General features: G+C 41.4%; 1 pseudogene across 1 annotated transcript; it reads left to right on the forward strand.

Annotated features, from left to right (window-relative positions):
* The first annotated feature begins 17,589 nt into the window (after positions 1–17,589).
* On the forward strand, positions 17,590–17,958 carry LOC307102726 (large ribosomal subunit protein eL32-like; annotated as a pseudogene). Its single transcript has one exon. The product of its transcript is annotated as a large ribosomal subunit protein eL32-like (transcript).
* Positions 17,959–18,816: the final 858 nt, after the last annotated feature.

Raw genomic sequence — 18,816 nt, forward strand, 5'->3', positions numbered from 1 at the left:
CTTAACACATTCATTGGTGGGTTCTTGTATGTGCCCTGAATGGGAATTGAACCCAAAACCTTGATATATTGGGATGACCCTACAAACAACTGAGCTACCATCTTCTTATATGAGCAAGTGCTTAAATGCCTAGAGTCACAGTCATTTTTGAAATACCTTACAATGAAATTGGCCAGATCTAAATTCCTTCTTCCTTCCTTCCCTCCCTCCCTTCCTTCCCTCCCTTCCTTCCTCCCTCCCTCCCTCTCTCTCTCTCTCTCTCTCTCTCTCTCTCTTTCTTTCTTTCTTTCTTTCTTTCTTTCTTTCTTTCTTTCTTTCTTTCTTTCTTTCTTTCTTTCTTTCTTCTTTCCTTCCTTCCTTCCTTCCTTCCTTCCTTCCTTCCTTCCTTCCTTCCTTCCTTCCTCCCTCCCTCCCTCCCTCCCTCCCTCCCGTTCTTCTTCTTCTTCTTCTTCTTCTTCTTCTTCTTCTTCTTCTTCTTCTTCTTCTTCTTCTTCTTCTTCTTCTTCTTCTTTTCTTCTTCTTCCTCTCTCTCTCTCTCTCTCTCTCTCTCTCTCTCTCTCTTCTTTTTTGTGTTCATCATATTCTTCTTCTATCTTCTCTCACTTTCAAATAGCCACTGACCTCAGCATAACACACTTGAATGTTGAGAAAATAATCTAGGTTTAGAAATAGATTTTTTTCTGAGTGGTGTTAGCTTTAAACCAATACCTTCATAACTGTAAGTGCAAATGTGTATCATGGGTTTCTGCAGGTGATGGCAGTGGGTAGAGGTGATGGGTGTGCTATTTAAACTCAGCTCCAGTTTCTGGTAAAGCACAGTGTATGTTTCCAGAAATTCTGTAATACATGCAATAAGTGTAAAGTAGGTACAGGTCACACACCAACATTAAAAGAGAAAGAAACACCACATTGAGTCATTACATTGATTTGGTCACTTTGGCCACCTTAATGATTGCTAAGGATTGTGTCAGGATTGATTCTGCTGTAGCAAATGGTATTGATCATTAGGACAGCAAAAGAGAATAGATCCCCCTGTCATAGCACAAAATGAAGTGGAGATTTGTCAATTATCCTGTTAATTTGATTCATGAACTGTTGTTATTATTTCTCTTTATGTCATCAGGGTCAATTTTCTCTTAGGAATAAAGTATTTTCAGTGTTTTCTATAAAATATGTTTATCAACTCAGTCTGATCTCTCCTGCCAAATATTTCTCCAACTTACAGAGCCTTGTCAGCCACTTTGAGTCAGGGAACGCCATGAAGAGATAATGACAGACAAGTAATGACAGAGCACAAAGGGAACAGAGTAAAGACCCATGGGGTGGTGAGGTAGCATATTCTTTTGGAAAAAATACCTCTTTTTTTTTTTTAACTATGTTGCTTCCATTAAAAAGAACAAGTAAATAGAATTTATTCTTGTGAAATAGCTTGACCTGGTAGCTTCTAACCAGGCAATGTAAATATATGGATGTTGTGGTCAGTGGGGAAATGGAGGATATAATGATATCCTGTATTGGGATAAATTCTGCTTATCTAAATGGACCATTTATGCAGTTGTCCACCCTGGTGGTTCACATGGCCAAACCACCAACTCAGCCACCAACTCTGCCTAGTGACTCCCATTCTTGACCAAATATGCCCTAATTTGATCAGAATTTTCAAGTAGCAAGTGACATTGAACATCACAGCTCAAGCTATTTAAGGGTTATGATAGCCTCAGTGAATTATTAATTTCTTATTGTAGTTCTACCCACATGCAAAACAATGATAACAATAACAACAACAAACAACAAACAAAAAAAAATCTATAGTTTAAAATATCTCTCTATATAAAACCCTAATATGCAAATAGAACAAACGAGGGAACAACAGAATAACCAAACAACCAGTTGCTATGATGTGCACTGACTGACCACCAGGGGGCACGTGTGGAACATGGCAGGCATTGGCAGCAGGTGGCAGAGGATGGAACATGGTGGGCATTGGCCATGGCGGGATGGTGGAGCAGGTGAGCGGGGGCGCCAGACCAAGGCAAGGTGCCAGTAGCTGACATTGGGGTGAACCTCTGGTGGTTACTAAAAATGCCGTGGTGCCACCCAGTGCTCCCACCACAGCTGGCACTGGAGTTGCTGCCTGCACCTGCTGCTGGTGCCCAGCACCAGTCCCGATTGCTCAATGCCATTAGAGGGTGCTAGCTGCGGCTGTCGGCCTTGATTGCCCCTGAGGGCTTCTCTACCTCCTCTTGCTCCTGTGGGGTGATCAGGGCAGCAGCCACTGCTTGCACCTGCTGATGGTGCCAGCCTTGTTTGTACCTGCTGCTGACGCCAGCCCCAATTGCTGCATGCTGTCAGTGAGTGGGAGCAGCAGCAGCGGGGCAGGGCTGCTGGCAGAGAGGGGACTGGGGGGCCGTGGTGGGAGGGGTCAGGCAGGGATGCGGAGGATGGGCTGAGACCTGCCCTTTTGCCCACCACAGCCTGGTGGCCCAGAGTTCCTTTAAAGGTGCACAAATTCATGCACTGGGCCCCTAGTGTGTGTGTGTGTATGTGATATGTGTGTGTGTGTGTGTGTGTATTTTTTTTCTGGTATCAGCTCTTGATTTTCAGATTGGGTTGGACCATAACTAAAGAATTTATAACTAAAGCTCTTTGGTTATATTAGAAAATAAAAACCATTTTCTCTAAGTTACCAATTTTCAAGATAGATTTAGGTTCTGTTCCAATTTATATCTATTTGTGTGACTTGATAAGCAAGGCTCCTATGTCTCCATTTATCCCAAATGTCTTGTAAGCAGATTGCCCAGAACTTCTATCATTAGCATCATGGTAGTGGGTCACAATAACTTATATAATCACTAAAGATTAAAATATAGGTATTACTCACGAGGGAAGAATCCACTTACTAAAAATGTGGGTTTGACTTCTCAGATTAGATATTACTGAGAAGAATCCAAAGGAATAGAAAACCCTTCTCTTTGCTCCTCCCTGTTGTGAAGTCCCATGTCCCACGTGGTTCAGGGTTCAGGCTCTGGAAGAGGGGCCTCACACAAATGAAAGAGACGAGACAAGAAATAATAATTTGGAAATATTGGAGGACCAGGCAGGAGCCCAGCTCAAGAGGAAGGACTCCGCTTGGCCTCCGGCCTTCCCATCCTTTTATTCAATTTTGGGATATACCTATAGCCCTTAGGCAGGCAATTTCCAGTAACAGACAGACTATCTTATCAGTAAGGATTTACATGACTGTCTGGTAGGGAAGTTGCTTCAGCTACCATTGTCTGGACTAAACAGTGGGTATACAGCCTGACCTTTGCCAGAGCTCAAGGGTCACCAGCCTTCTGGGTTTCTTGTCCACACCTCTCTGCTAGTGAAGACAATGGGTGGCTTCCCACACCTGGTCAAGGCCAAGGGCTATGTGAAGGCACCAGAGAGCCTGCAGTGGACGAGAAGGACCAGATGGGGTGTGTGTCCATGTGTGTGCACATGTGTGTGTTAGCACAACTGTGGTGGTACAGAATCCAGCTTTTGTAGTTGTCTATTTCTCTTTAAGAACCAGCTTTACACATTTCTTCCTCTCTCCAGGTGTTCATGGGCACTAAGGATGGGTTCCAATTTTGGTAACCTGACAGGTGTTGTAACTCTTATTCATTAGGCTTTGCTCAGAGCAAGCAAGCTTTTCCAGTGGTCCTGATGTTTTTTGTTGTTGTTTTGTTTTTCTTCCAGAGACACGAATTTCACCTGATTTCTTCTAGGTTCCAAAGAGAATCCACTGTTGGTAAACTGGACATTTTCAGGGACACTACATTCACTGGAAAGCATGCCACACCCCAAATAGTATAGCTGAGCTATGCCCTCGCGGACAGGGTCCCAGTGTAGTTATTCTTAGGAGGGTCGGTCTCAAAAACAATTTAGAGGTTATAGAATAATCTGTTAATTATCAAGGTGAAATGATAGACTGACCATATAGGATTATGCTCTTTTTTTTAATTGATTTTTAATAGAGAGAGAAAGGGAGAGAGAGAGAGAAACATCAATTTGAGAGAGAAACATCCATCGGTTGCCTCTCATACATGCCCCCACTGGGAATGAACATGCAACCTGGGTATTTGCCCTGACTGGGAATCAAACCTACAACCTTTTTGGCCTATGGGACAACGTTCCAACAAATTACACTGGTTTTGATGGAAGATGATGGATACTGACTCTTGAGACTTTCTGGAGGTTATGTTTCTCCCCACACCCACTCATCTCAATAGTTGCTAAATGAAAAGGCTGCTGTTAAAGGCAAATGCTACAAACTGCATTTCAAACACCTAATAAGATACTCAAAATTACCTCAAGCTTTCAAATGTCATACTGTAAAAATGCAAACTAGGCTGCAAATGCAGCCCCGGCGTTATTAACACTATGATATGTTCAAATAATCAAGCTCTTCTCTGTGGAGGCCCCTGATCACAGATCATTACGTGACAACTACTTCTGTGGCATTGATCTGTGCTGACCTGTCTGTCTTGTCCTTGCTACTCGCATCTCCTGAAAAGGGGCTGTTTCCCCCTCACAGAGATCACCTCCCAGAGCCGTGAGGGATGCCAGCCTTTGCTTGGAGCCGTCATCGGGATGCAGCCAGGCTTCACTTCACATCAGAGAAACGGGGAAAATAAAACTGGATGGCTTTCAGTTCCAATCACGTCTTGTTTTACTTCACTCCAGCCAATATGTTATCGGGAAATAATGGATTTTTATCTGTGAAAGTGAAAAGAGCAGGTTTAAGGCTTTCACATTTAAAATTGCTCCCCTCCTGCATTTTATGTGGTAAATGGAAGGCTCTTTTGATGAAAAGAGGAACGTTTCATTTTATCTTAATGTAAAAGACTTCTTTCTGAGATAGAAAATCTGGTTTGTTTTTATCTTAAAACACAAGGTGCGTGGTCTGCATGGAGGCTCTGCAGGAAAAGTGCCCTCTCCGTCCTCAGACGTGTGCTCTTAGGCTGATGGCCGTCATCACCACTGTTTTTCCAATGAGAAGCAGTCAGGGGTACATGAGGGGAACACCAAAGAACATGCCATGTCGGAGGCCACACCTTGAACTTAGCAGGTGTAGCTCTCCTGAGCTCAGCCACCTGTCCCCTGGAAGCCCTACAACTCAAACCCAGTCCATCTGAGAACACCGTGCCTATCAGCTCTTACTGGGGTTCCTGTGCCGTAAACACAAACTATTTTTTCTCTATTGATTAAGGTGTTACTAGTACCTATGTGACCTTATCCCTCATTGCCCCCCATCCCCCCACCCCCCGCTCTTGCCCTCACTCCCCTGGTGTCTGTGTCCATTGGTTATGCTTATATGGAATTCTATGCTGCTGTAAAAAGGAAGGAATTCCTACCATTTGCAACAGCATGGATGGACCTGGAGAGCATTATGCTAAGCAAATGTCAGTTGGAGAAAGATAAACACAAACTTTTTTAAAGCTTTTTTTTTTCCAGAGCAATTTTAGATTCACAACAGAATTGAGGGGAAGGTACAGAGATTTCCCATATACTCTCCACCCCCATCAACATCCTCACCAGGTGGTACATTTCTTACAATGTACCTACATTGACAGGTCATCAGCACTTAAAGTCCATAGTTTACATTATGGTCATGCTTGTGTTGTACAGTCTATAGGTTTGGACAACTGTAACATGACGTGTATCCATTTATTGTATTACACAGAGTGGTTTCTCTGCCCCGAATCCTCTGTGCTCCACCTGTTCATCCTTCCCATCCCTGACCACCCCTGACAACCACTGATCTTTTTACTGTCTCTGTAGTTTTGCCTTTTCCAGAATGTCATATAGTTGGAATCATACAATTTGTAGCATTTTCAGATTGGCTTCTTTCACTTAGTAACATGCACTTACGTTTCCTTCATATCTTTTCATGTTTTGAGAGCTCATTATCTGTTGTACCATAATTTATTCTGAAGGACATCTTGGTTAGTTCCAAGTTTTGGAAATTATGCATAAGGCTGCATCTGTGTATAGGTTTTGTGTGGACATATTTTCAACGCCATTGGGTAAATACCAAGGAGCATGATGGCTGGATGGTATAGTGAAGATGTTTAGCTTAGTAGGAAACTGCCAAACTGTCCTCCAAAGTGGCCGTACCATTTTGCATTCCCACCAGCAATGAATGAGAGTCCCTGTTGCTCCACATCCTCACTAGCATTTGGTGTTGTTAGTGTTCTGGATTTGGCAAGCCAAAACATCTTCATCATGGACTTACTACACTTCTTTCTCTGATTTTCTTCTGACAACAGCCTGCCAAGGTTGAGCCCCTTCCTAAACCAGATCCTGAGCAGGGCGGTTCCTGCGTGGCTGGCAGCCTGTCCTCTTGCTGACGGGTAGTAAGTCATGAGCGCCTACAGATATAGCCAATCCAGCCAAAGATGATAAGGTTTTCACCTAATTTCTTTGACTTTGTGAAAAATCTTCCTTTCTCATGGCATGGTCGTTTATCCTAATAGTTTCAAATAGCATTCAGACGAGTCTCAGAATAACACTGTTCCTGTCATTACTAACCAGGGCTCCGGATGCTCTTGGTGATTTCTTTGTGATTCTCATGCTTTCTTAACACCAGGGATGTGCAGATAAAACACTGCATTTTATTTATTTATTTAAAAATAATTCTTTATTGTTGAAAGTATTACATATGTCCCCTTTTCCCACCCCCTGGACCCCTTTCAGCCTGCCCCCATGGGTTATGCATATATGCATATTCATACCAGGTCTTTGGTTGATCACCTCCCTCCTACCTTCCCTCTGCAATTAAAACACTGCATTTTAAAGTCATAGATGCCCTCATCCCCCCCCCCCCCAGTGTCTTGTGTCCATTGGTTGTGCTTATATGCATGTGATAGCGGGTAGGGGAGGCTGGGGGAAAGTCAATGGGGGGGGGGGAAGGAGACATGTGTACTACTATGTGTAATACTTTAAACAATAAAAAAAAAAATAAAGTCAGTTGAAGCAATTCTCTTTGTGGTGAAATCCCCAGCTTGAAATGCAATCATTAATGGGTTTCCAATGTGTTTGATGGCTTTAGATATTGCTTTGGTGCCTTTTCTCCTTATTTAATTAAATTTGATTTTTAAAATTAGGTGCTATGTTTACATGTTCCCATTCTTAAAATAATAAAATGAGATGCACACAGACAAGTCCATTTTCCCTTCTAGTTTTTACCTCTTTTCTTCCTACTCTTGTCAGCAACCCTTCAAAGTTATTAGTGTTTTTCTTGTTTATTATTTCTTTTGCAAAACAGATAAACATTTTGTGACAAATAGCAGGAGCTCAGTAATGGCTGGTTATCATCATTCTCTTTCCTTGTGACTCAGATGATCGAGGCCTAGAAAGGTGAGTGGCTTGTGGGGGATGGGGGTTGGGGGGGCTGTGTTAGGCTACATGCAGTGTCCAGGTGGAGTCCTAGCTCCTCCACACACATGGGACCTTTTCGAGTGTGCATCTCTGTGTCTTACTGGTTTTTGTAATTATAGTCACACCCCTTATCTGCGAGGGGTATGGTCCAAGACCCCCCATGGATGCCTATAACCATGAATAGTACAAAACCCTACATATAATGTATTTTCCTGTACATACACACCTATGATACAGTTTAATTTATAAATTAAGCATAGTAAGAGATTAACAATAATAGCTAGTAATAAAATAGAACAATTATAAAAATATGCTGCAATAACAGTTATGCGGATGTAGCATTATTAAGGAAAATAAGGGTTACTTGAACACAAGCACTGTGACAATACCATTGTTGATCTCATAAACCAAAGGGCTACTAAGTGACTAATGGGCAGGAAGTGTAGATGATGTGGAGATGATGGATACAAGGGAAGGGAAAGGGGTGGTGAGAGATTTCATCACCCTACTCAGAACGGTATACAATTTAAAACCTATAAATTTATTATTTTGTAATGGCCATTGACTGCAGGAAACTGAAACCATGTAGAGCAAAATCTCAAATCAGGGGGAGGAGCGTCTACCTTACAAGAGAGGCCCAGGACATGCTGAACACGTCTCATTCTGTCCTCTTTCTCATCACCGTAATCCAATGTTTCCTCTTTCACTGCTGATGCAAAGCTACACGATTCCTATGACAAGTAATGAGAGGCGGAACATTTCTGGTAACATTCCATTTTGCATATATTTGATATGTAGAAATGGAGAGTGAAAATTGCTCTGAAGCCAGTACAGTCCTGGTCATTTTCGACAGTTAACATCAGCTCACCATTTTGGCTAATACAACCTCTTCAACTCTTGACAGGTGAAAGCGTCCGTCTAACAGCCTTTGCTAATGGGTTTTCCTACCTGTGGTAAGTCTGTTTCTGCTGGTACACTAAGAAAAGATAATGCATATTCCCTTTTTTCCCATGGGGCAAGGTGACCTTCTTTTACGTCGTAATTTCAAAATTAATTTTATAGTTAAATGACAGAGGAATAAGAACTTTTTATCTCCATCTATCCCTTTACTTTTTCTTTTTTATCCTCCTTTTTTATTCTTTGAAGTCTATGTTTGTAATTAATAAATGCTATTTTAATGCAAAAATATTCTAGCCCCCTCATTTTATGTATAAGGAGACTTGGTCCTAAATTCTTCCTCTATATCTTAATCCATTTGAATTTTCAAGAGTGGATCAAAATTAAAAGATTTCTAGAAGTGTGATTTTGCTTCTCAGTCATGAACATAGAATTTTATTCAAACACTAGAGGCCCGGTGCATGAAATTCGTGCACGGGGTGGGGGTGTGTGTGTGTCCCTTAGCCCAGCCTGCACCCTCTCTAATCTGGGACCCCTCAAGGGATGTCCGACTGCATCGGACCTAAACGGGCAGTCGGACATCCCTCTCACAATCCAGGACTGCTGGCTTCCAACTGCTCGCCTGCCTGCCTTCCTGATTGCCCCTAACCGCTTCTGCCTGCCAGCCTGATCACCCCCTAACCACTCCCCTGCCAGCCTGTTTGCCCCTAACTGCCCTCCCCTGCAGGCCTGTTCCCCCTCAAATGCTCTCCCCTGCAGGCCTGGGTCCCCCCCAACTGCCCTTCCCTGCAGGCCCGTTCGCCCCCAACTTCCCTCCTCTGCCGGCCTGGTCACCCCTAACTGCCCTCCCATGCAGGTTTGATTGCCCCCAACTGCCCTCCCTTGCAGGCCTGGTCCCTCCAACTGCCCTCCCCTCCTGGCCATCTTGTGGTGGCCATCTTTTGTCCACATGGGGGCAGCCATCTTTGACCACATGGGGGCAGCCATCTTGTGTTGGAGTGATGGTCAATTTGCATATTACTCTTTTATTAGATAGGATCTGGTTTCTTCTTTACATCATCCTGTCTTCCTAACAATCATCGAACCCTGTGAGTCCTAACTTTTAATTGTGGCTCATTGTAGGGCAGATGCACACTTTATCTTTGGTTCATATTGACATTGATTATTCACTCACCATTATTTCTTTGTCAGCTCTCCATTATATCCCTACCCTCCATAATTCCAACTTCTTTCTAATTTATTTGAGGGTATAGACTTGCATGTATTTAGATACATTTTTTTTCCCTTGGGAACGCTTCACCCACCTACACATTTTGCATGTTATTTTCTCACTTTCTATTCATTTTAGCCTATTTTTTCACAGCATCTATGCATAGAGCCCATGGTTATACAGCAGAGTGGAGGTGTTAGCTCATTTCAATGCACTGGATATGATTGGGGAGCAGAGGATACACAGGGAATGCACTGGATGTTAACGGTTTGAATTGTGGGTTTTGCCTCAGAATGTTACACTCATCGGGTCTTCTGTTCTTCTTCCTCCAACTCCAGGTCTGAGGTGTTTATCTCTCATGTCTACTCACCTCTTTCCACCCACACTAGATTATCTGAATCTCATCTTGCTGCAGCCTCCCTCCTGTCCTCTTCCACCACACTGTCCACTTCAGGTCCTCTGATTCTGCTAAAGGTGAGTCAGAACACACGACCTCTAGTTCAAACCCTTTATGTGCTTCTCCTGTCCAAGGATCACATCCAACTCTTCAGCATGGACTAGAAGGCTGGTGTCGGTGCTTCTACTGCATAACCGCATCTGCCACTTCTTTCTGTAGTCTCAGGCCAGTCTGGGCCTCTGCTAATGAGGCTCTTGTTGACTTTTAATGGTCCCACACTTTTTCCCCCCAATCATCAGCCAAGGACATGTTTGTTTATTTATTTATTTTTTATTTTTTATTTTTTTAGAGTGAGAGGAAGGGAGGAAGAGAGAGAGAGAGAAATATCGATATGAGAGAGAAACATCGATCCATTGCCTCCTGTATGTGCCCTGACCAGGAATCAAACCTGTAACCTTTTTGGTGTACGGTATGATGCATAATAGGCATAATAATAGTACTTCCTTACCAGGAAAAAATATGCATTGAAAGGGATGATGTATACAAAAGATTCAGCATAAGGTCTGGTAATAGAAAGTGCTCAAAAATGCTAATTACTGCTAAGGGATACTGAAGACATATATTGCAGTGTCCTCAGTTTGTAGGTGGTGGTTACAACAGTGGGAGAGAATGAGAAAACTCAAGTCAGGTGCAAAAATGAGGGCTGATGGTTGACTCTGTGGGAGTCAAGTAAGGGAAGGTGAATGAAGTGAGTCCACAGGAGATGAACTGCAGCTTCATGTTGATGCACAGACCGGATGGGGTCGTGAAGATTGCTGCTGATGTAGCTCAGGGGTCACTGCACTGCATTGGCAAGGCCCCACCAGCCATCCACAAACACATTTTTAGGCTTATTTTCACGTCTTTAGATGGTGGCCATCTTGAAACAGCTTGTTTGAAGTCTGTAATGGCATCACAAACTAGTTTGATCATTTTCCTGCTATTTGTTTTGTGAAAATGGACTTTCTTATTATGTCTCCATATTTTCTGCACCATGTACAGAGGCTGTCTAAGTAGCTGCTTACGTGGAAAAAAAACCGAACAGCACAAATGTGAAGATGCTTACATGAAGGTCTTTTAGTGGTCATCGAAATTCTTTAAAACTCCCAAATCAATGTTTAATAACCAATTTAGTAACAGCTACATAGAGACACTCTACAAGCTTCATCTTATAGTTATATTTCTCATGATTTTGAGGAAGCTACTATGTTTTATTTAACCAATAACCTTACTTTGAAATACTGGTCTTTCAGATAAAATAAATGGGTTCGATTAAGTCTTATATCACTGTTGCTTTTATTTGAAAACTGAAAAATATCTCCTTTATTCTAATCACTGCTGCTTGGGTAATAGGCTTAGATTAACAATTGAAGCTTACAGTAATTAAGGATATAAGAGACAGCACACTGGATTATTAGTGAAAGAGTTATATATTCACTGGAACCTGCCAATAAACAGCTCTTTGATTAAAGTTGGTATTTAACTTCCATGAGTCTCTCTCCTTTTGTTTTCTCTTACAAAGTAAATAGGTTAGATTGGATGGTATTTAAGATCATTTCTAGTTTCTTGCTATATTTCTAGGAAAATAAACAATAATGTGGTCTAAATTTATAAGACTAGCTCACTAAATCTAGGGTTGCTAATCTCAGAGTCATATTATTAAGCATGAAAGATGTGAACTTGGCTACAAAATAATAATACTAGTTTACAAAGTAAGTGACAATCTTTTTGAGCTCTTTATTTCCATGTGGGATGACATTTTCAACCTGTTTCCTAGGATACCCACTAAAGTGAGAGTAAACAATAAGAAAGCTCAAATGCAAGAGGATAATAGAATGCAGGAGTGAGATGAGCAGTAAGGAGTTCAGCTCAGCTGATGCATGAAGGCACCTGTATCCACAAACAGGAGAAAGCCAAACCCAGCTCCTGCAGGGTGGGAAAGTTGGAGAAAATAGGAACACCTCACTTGCAGGACCCCTGAGTTGTTCAGGAGGCTGGAGTCACCGGAAAGAGTAGGGGGTGGGGAGGGTCAATAAACAAGTGTGTGATGGGTGGTAGTACCTTCAGCTCCCTTCTCACCCCAACTCCACAGTCCTATCAGCCAAGCATCCCCAAGCAAGTGGGGGCAGAGATCTGTCTCTGGAAAAAAGTCTAGAGAAACTGAATTCTGCCACAGAGAATACCAGGCATTTTCTTTTGAGGAACCCCCAAACCTGCTCACACTCATCCACCAAACTGTGAGGTCCCTATGCACAGAAGTTCCAATCAACATGTAGGCCTTCACCCACAATAGCAAGTAAACAGCTTAAAATAACTAGACATAAAAAGAGTTTCCAAACATGAAAGAGAAAGCCCAAATTAAACAGAGAAAGAAACCCATGGGAAACAGACATAATAAAGGGGGAAGAGAATGCTATGATTGTTATGCTTGGAGAAATTAGGTGAATAAGAGGCTATTCAACAAAAGAACTATCAGAACATAAGTAACACCTTGGAAATTCATGGAAAGATTTTAGAAATTTAAAATATGACAAAGAAAATAAAACAAAATTAATAAAAAATTGGAAAATAAAGAGTAGGACATCGCTCACCTAGTATATGAAAGAGATAAAAAGTAAGTTAGAGGGGCAATGCAGAAGTCCATGATCTAACTCATGGTAATTCCAGAAAAGGTGAAAGAAAATTATTAAATGAAAAAAAAAGAAACCCAGTGAGAAGCATAATTATAAAGTTTTAGAAACCCAAGGATGAATTGAATATCCTCTAGGAAGAGTATAGTGTTGGAGAACACATTATATGCAGATAGAAATCAGCATGAAATTGGGTAGCTCAAAATTAATTCCTATACCCACACGACTATCACTCAAGCAAGAGCAATAAATAAAGCTATTTTCATGTTGTGAAGACTATCAATTTTCTTTCCATTCACAGTTTCTTAGGAAGCGACTACAGTATTGGCTTCAGGAATAATGGTTATCAATGTAAGAAAGACTTGGAAATTGTGGCTCTCCCTCAGAAAGCAGCTTGAGTCATTCCCAGAATGGGAGCAGAGGGCAGGCCTGAAGAGTGGCAAGTTCCAACTGCCAAGGAGGGAGAAACTAAATGGAATTGATAGATTTTCTGATATACCTGAGTATTTGGGAAAATAATGAGAAGCATGGACTAATATGCTGGAAAAATTAAGAATAAGTATATAGATGACTAAGCAAATAAAAAAAGATTATTAGCTCCAAAAAGAAAAGTTATAAAAATTCAAATGTAATCATAGATCCCTACTTGTGCTGCAATGATTAACATTTACACAATTAAAGTAATGCAACTATTTACTACTGATTCATGCAAAAGTTATCATATAACTCTCTAGGAAAAATGGGAAGTGTGGGTATACCAAGTAAAAGATGTGCATTTTCAGATGCCATTAGAGAAGTTAATCAATAATGATTAAAATGATAAGTCAACAAATAACAATATAAGTATCTTACTTAAAACAAATGAGATACATATTACAAAAAGTCAAAGTAAAAATAGTTTTTCTCTATGACGTTATCTGTAGTAATGGGTGGTCTAGGGTAGAAAGCTGCTGTTTATAATGATATAAACAGGAGGATTAGTCAAGTAGGATGAATAGTTAAACCCTGAAATCTCACCGCTTTAGCATACTTGAGTTTATTTCTTACCCAATTACTCTACAGATAAAGTTCTTTAGGGGAGTTCCCTTCTGTGTGGTGACTCAGAGACCCAGTAGGCTCCGACATTGTATCATCACCTCAATATGGTACTTCGAGGTGCACCAATGATCCCCTTTGATGGGGAGGAAAGAGCTGAAGAGTCATGTGGGGGCTTTTTACCGTATCACTTCAGACTACAAACAACACGACATTTCAATGATCAGAAATTGTGGCTCAACCCTACTAAACCACAGGATAATGACTTGTTTAAGTTTTTGTGTGCCCAAAAAAGGAAGGCAGGATATGGATAGTATTGGTAATCTTTATTACATATCTTTTAATATTATTTGATTTTTTCCAACATGAATGTGCTATTTTGATGAAAATAATAAAATATACTCTAATAGAAATAAGTTCATGGATGACCGATCTGTAATAGATTATGACAGGAAATTAAGACATTGCAGTAAACTGCAAGTAACAATCATGACTCTCCTTAGTTCTTCCCTCCATGTCGTTGTTCTTGTCAGAGCACATTGGAGCCTGGCCTTAACCACTTTGTCAATTCTGATACCTTTAACACATTAGGATTGCTTGGAAGATAGTGAGAAAAAAATTTTCAGCTATCACGTCGTATAAGATGTGAACCTCAAAAGCCAAATAAATGGGGCAGATAACCCCCTTGTTTTTACTATCATTGCTCCAACATATTCATAATGTTCACAAGAGTACCTACTTATGATTCACCTTAAAAGTAGGGCGGAGAATGACATCCAAATGGAATCATTCTCTGCCCTTTCACACCAGGCAACTTCTGATCTGCATGAATGCGCTGTCATCATCCCACCCACTGAAATGACCAGTCTCACTTTATGAATTTGAGTCACATTTCACTGTTAACCTTCTCTGATATTCCAGAAGATATATCTCTGTGCATATAGAACTTTATTGTCAGCTTCACTGACATTATAGGGGCAGAGTATCAACTGTCAGTTCTATAATTACCTTGTGCAGTTATTTAAATCCTTTATTCTCTTTGTACTTTCATGGGCTGATTTGCTATCTCTAAGTCTGTCTTGTAAGCTTTTTGGGGATGAGGAATGTGTCCCACATGTTCTCTTTCCTCCTTCCCCTATATGTACCCTTCTTCATATCCCTCCTACACACCCCTGTCTTACCCCTCCAAGGATTCTTTTAGGACTTGCATATTTATTATGCAAGTAAGGGATGCCTAAATAATTGTTTTGGCACAAAAATATCTGGCCCGCAAAGCCAGCATGTGGACAGCAGTGTTTGAGCATTCTGCCACTCACTCCTTGCCTGGTGGCTCCTGCAAACAGCTCCTGCAAAAAGCATGGCCAGACTGGAGCTCCTACTGGTTCTAAGTGCTGGATGTTCAGAAAGCTGTGTTATTATCATCGCTCACTCGTGCTTTGTCCTGTTATCAGGCTACTTTAACCACCATGAATTTAAGAGAGCAAAGACCACTCTTGAGATAATATTTTCAAGTACCTTTACTTTGAGAAACATTGATCAAGTAGGACTTTCTTTCTAAGGTCCTTATGGTTTGATACTGAATCTTAACAACCCCAAATACTTTATGAGTAAACATGAACTGCTGCCATGAGCACTTTCCACAAGCTCTTCTGAAACTCCTGACCTGGGAAATGATAGAGAAGATAGGAGAGCACACCCAGTGTATCCTCACAGCCAAACCCAGATCCTGCAGAGGCCTTATCTAGTAGATATTATATTCTTGCTCCCCAACTATTACTGTGAGCTTCCCTACAGCGACTTGGGGATGACTTGGTTGGGAGAATACTTTGTTCCATTTTGTCATAAAACATCCTGGTGTCTCCGTGTTGGGCTTAGTGATCCCTTGAGGAACTAAACCATCAGTTTTAATGACCTTCCATAGTTTGGTGACTTTTATACCATGGCTATTTTAGGTTGACATGTTGGCAGTGGCTCCCAAAGATGACCAGGAAAAAAAATGTTATAAGAAGTAACTTCTTATAATTCTAGGTTATTAAAGATGACCTTGTATGATGTCATGGCAGGAGGTACCCAAGAAACAGTCTGTAGGAGGAGAGTGGACATGATTTGGGGACTTCCGTAGTATTTGTGGATGGGTGGTTAGGTGCCTAGAAATCTTCATGATCATGCCCCCAGACCCTTACTCAAACCAGAGTTATGAACTATTAATAAATGTTCAAAATATTTTCATTGTAAAGAAAATTAAGTATAAATAACAAAATTGTATATTGATTTCCTGCATACATAGCATGGTTCATCAACCATTATTACTGTTCTTCCATTTTTCCTTTATCTATGCTACCCCCACTCACTATGCCTGATGGCTTATTGCCTTTATACTGGTTTTATATATTTATTGTTTTGGGGGGCTTAGGTAAAATTAGCACACATGGACACATAGATCGAATCTCCACTTCATCCCTTTAATTGCCAGCTCCTGCCTATGCACTGGGCTGCTGGGAACCCCCTGAATATGAAGTTTAGACACTGACCAGGTGTTGGGATGGAATTTACCTCGTGGTTTTTGACTCACCTCTCTCTGGATCCTTCCTTCTGGAATCCGACACCACCCCCCCCCCCCGGCCCCAAATTTCTGGCTATTCTACCAGAAGCTAACTCTATGCTCTGACACCTCTCCAGCTAGACGACTGTTGCCTTGAGTTGTAGATGGAGTGGAGAGTACACTCAGAAAAAGTGCCAGACCTCCTACATCTCACCTGTTAATGACTGCCTTTTAAGGATAGGCTCTCCCAGGTGTCTGCTTGCCTGTTTGTTATGTCTTCATATAAACTAAAGAAAATGAGGAGTTTAGTTGAACAAAGCTGTTTGTTCTTTCTGGAAGCTGGAAGTCTACTTAGTAAACTATTGAAACTTTAAATATTTCATCTGGATTTTTTTGTTTTAAGACAGTAACATTTTCAAGCCCACTTAGCCATGTCCACAGGACTCTACATAGATTTCTGTAGCCTATGGGGATGCATTATAGAAACACTACTGCTTACTGAACTGGATTTGTTTTCTTTTGCTGCTATAACAAATGACCACAACTCAGTGGCTTAAAACATACATTCTTTATCTTACAGTTCTGTAGGTCGGAAGTCCAACATGGGTCTCACTGGGTTAAAATTAAGGTGTCCAGAGGGCTGGTGCCTTCGTCAGGGTCTAGAGAGAATTTGTTTCCTGGTGGTTCCAGTTTCTAGAGACTCGTGGTTTTTTGTCCCACCTCTGAGGCCATAGACATTCATGGAGTTCTCACATCACTAGGACTTCCTCTTCTGCTCTCTCATTCTATTTTGAGGACCTTTGTGATTACACTGGTCCCTCTGAGTGTTCCAGGATAATCTCTCTATGTTAAAGTCAGCTGATTAGCAATGTCAACTCCATATGCACCCTTTATGTCTCCTAACACAGTCAAAGGTTCTTGGATGAGGACATGGACATCTTTGGGACACAATTGCTTTGTCTACCATCTGAATAAATGTTATTCAGGTTGCTATAACCAACAGGTTCCTTCCACCCCTATTATTTGTCCGACACTGTTCTCTGTATTCTTAACCCAGACCAGCCCCTGCCCCACAGAGTTCAGGAGATATGTCTCCAGCATCACACATTGGTGAGCATTTCTGTTTCCTTTGGACCCCATGTCATGGCACGCATACTGTAGTTACCATTATAAGGGACGCAGGAACAACACATGATGTGACATTCTTCCTCTTGTTCAAGCTTTTACGTATATCCAGCTGCTAATATTTAACTCGCCACTTCCTTCTGGGGTTCTCAGTAAAACTACATTTAATAGCCAACAGAACAGAACAGTAATGTTTTCTTTTTGAAGAGAGATTCAGCATTATCATTTGCATACCTTATGTATCCATGTATATAAATACCACTTCCTCAGCACTGCCTACCAAGGTGGCAGTCATCTCCTACTCAGCACCATGGCCACCCTCAGAACCCTTGTAAAACCCAAGGTCGTCAAAAAGAGGACCAGGAAATTCATCCTGCACCAGTCAGACAGATATGTTAAAATTGACTGGTAGTGTAACTGGTGGAAACCCAGAGGCATTGACAACAGGATGAGTGGAAGATTCAAGACCAGATCTTGATGCCCAACACTGGTTACGGGAGCAACAGGAAAACAAAGCACATGCTGCCCAGTGGCTTTGGGAAGTTCCTGGTCCACTGTGTCAAGGAGCTTGAAGTGCAAAAATCTCACTGTGCTGAGATTGCTCACAATATCTCCTCGAAGAACCCCAAAAGCATTGAGGAAAGCAGCCCAGCTGGCCATCAGAGTCACTAATCAGTGAAGAAAATGAATGGACAGCTTGTATACATATTGTATTTGTGTTAAAGAAACCATAAACTTCTTCCAAGAAACCTCAAAGTATATAAATACCAAAATCTGTGCTACTCAGGGTTCTCCAGAGAAGCAGAACTAATGGGATACACAGATTTTTTAGAAAAAGATTTATTCTGAGAGACTGGTTCATGACTATGAAGACTGAGAAGTCCCAGGGCCTGCAGCCTGTAGACAGCAGGCCATGTGAAGGCAGTAGTGGAACTCCAGACCAAACCCAAAGGCCTGAGAATGGGTGGGGGTGATGGTGTGGTCCCCGATCTCTGTCTGAAGATTCGAGAACCACGAGTACTGATGTCAGAGGGCAGAAGGAGGTGGATGTCCCAGCTCAAGGAGACAGCGAATCAGCCCTTCCTCTGCCTTTTTGTTACATTCAGGCCCTCTGTCGCTTTCACTTTCCTGAGTGAATAACAGTTTGACACATAAGTGTGTGTATTTCATACATTTATGTGCTTATGTGCACACGTGTACACACATATGGAATACATACATACACTGCTCTAATAAATACTTAAATCTCTTTAGGAACATGCCCATAGAGAAGTTATGACTAATTTCCAATTAGTTTTTAATATAATTATGATTACATTAATTAATATGGCAAAGGGCAACTTTAAATGATTTTATTTGAAGACCCTTCAAAAGGGAATTTAGAAGAATGTACTCCCATATAAACCCCTCTCACCCACACATTTTCTACTGTATTAAGGCCTCTGAACCCCTCCATGTGGCAAGTCACCATGAATAAACTTAATGTGTTTTGTGGTAACTAAACAAACAGGGAAATTTTTGAAGCAAGGCATGTACT

This window comes from Cnephaeus nilssonii, assembly GCF_951640355.1.
Source record: "Cnephaeus nilssonii genome assembly, chromosome: 1".
NCBI classification, from domain to species: domain Eukaryota; kingdom Metazoa; phylum Chordata; class Mammalia; order Chiroptera; family Vespertilionidae; genus Cnephaeus; species Cnephaeus nilssonii.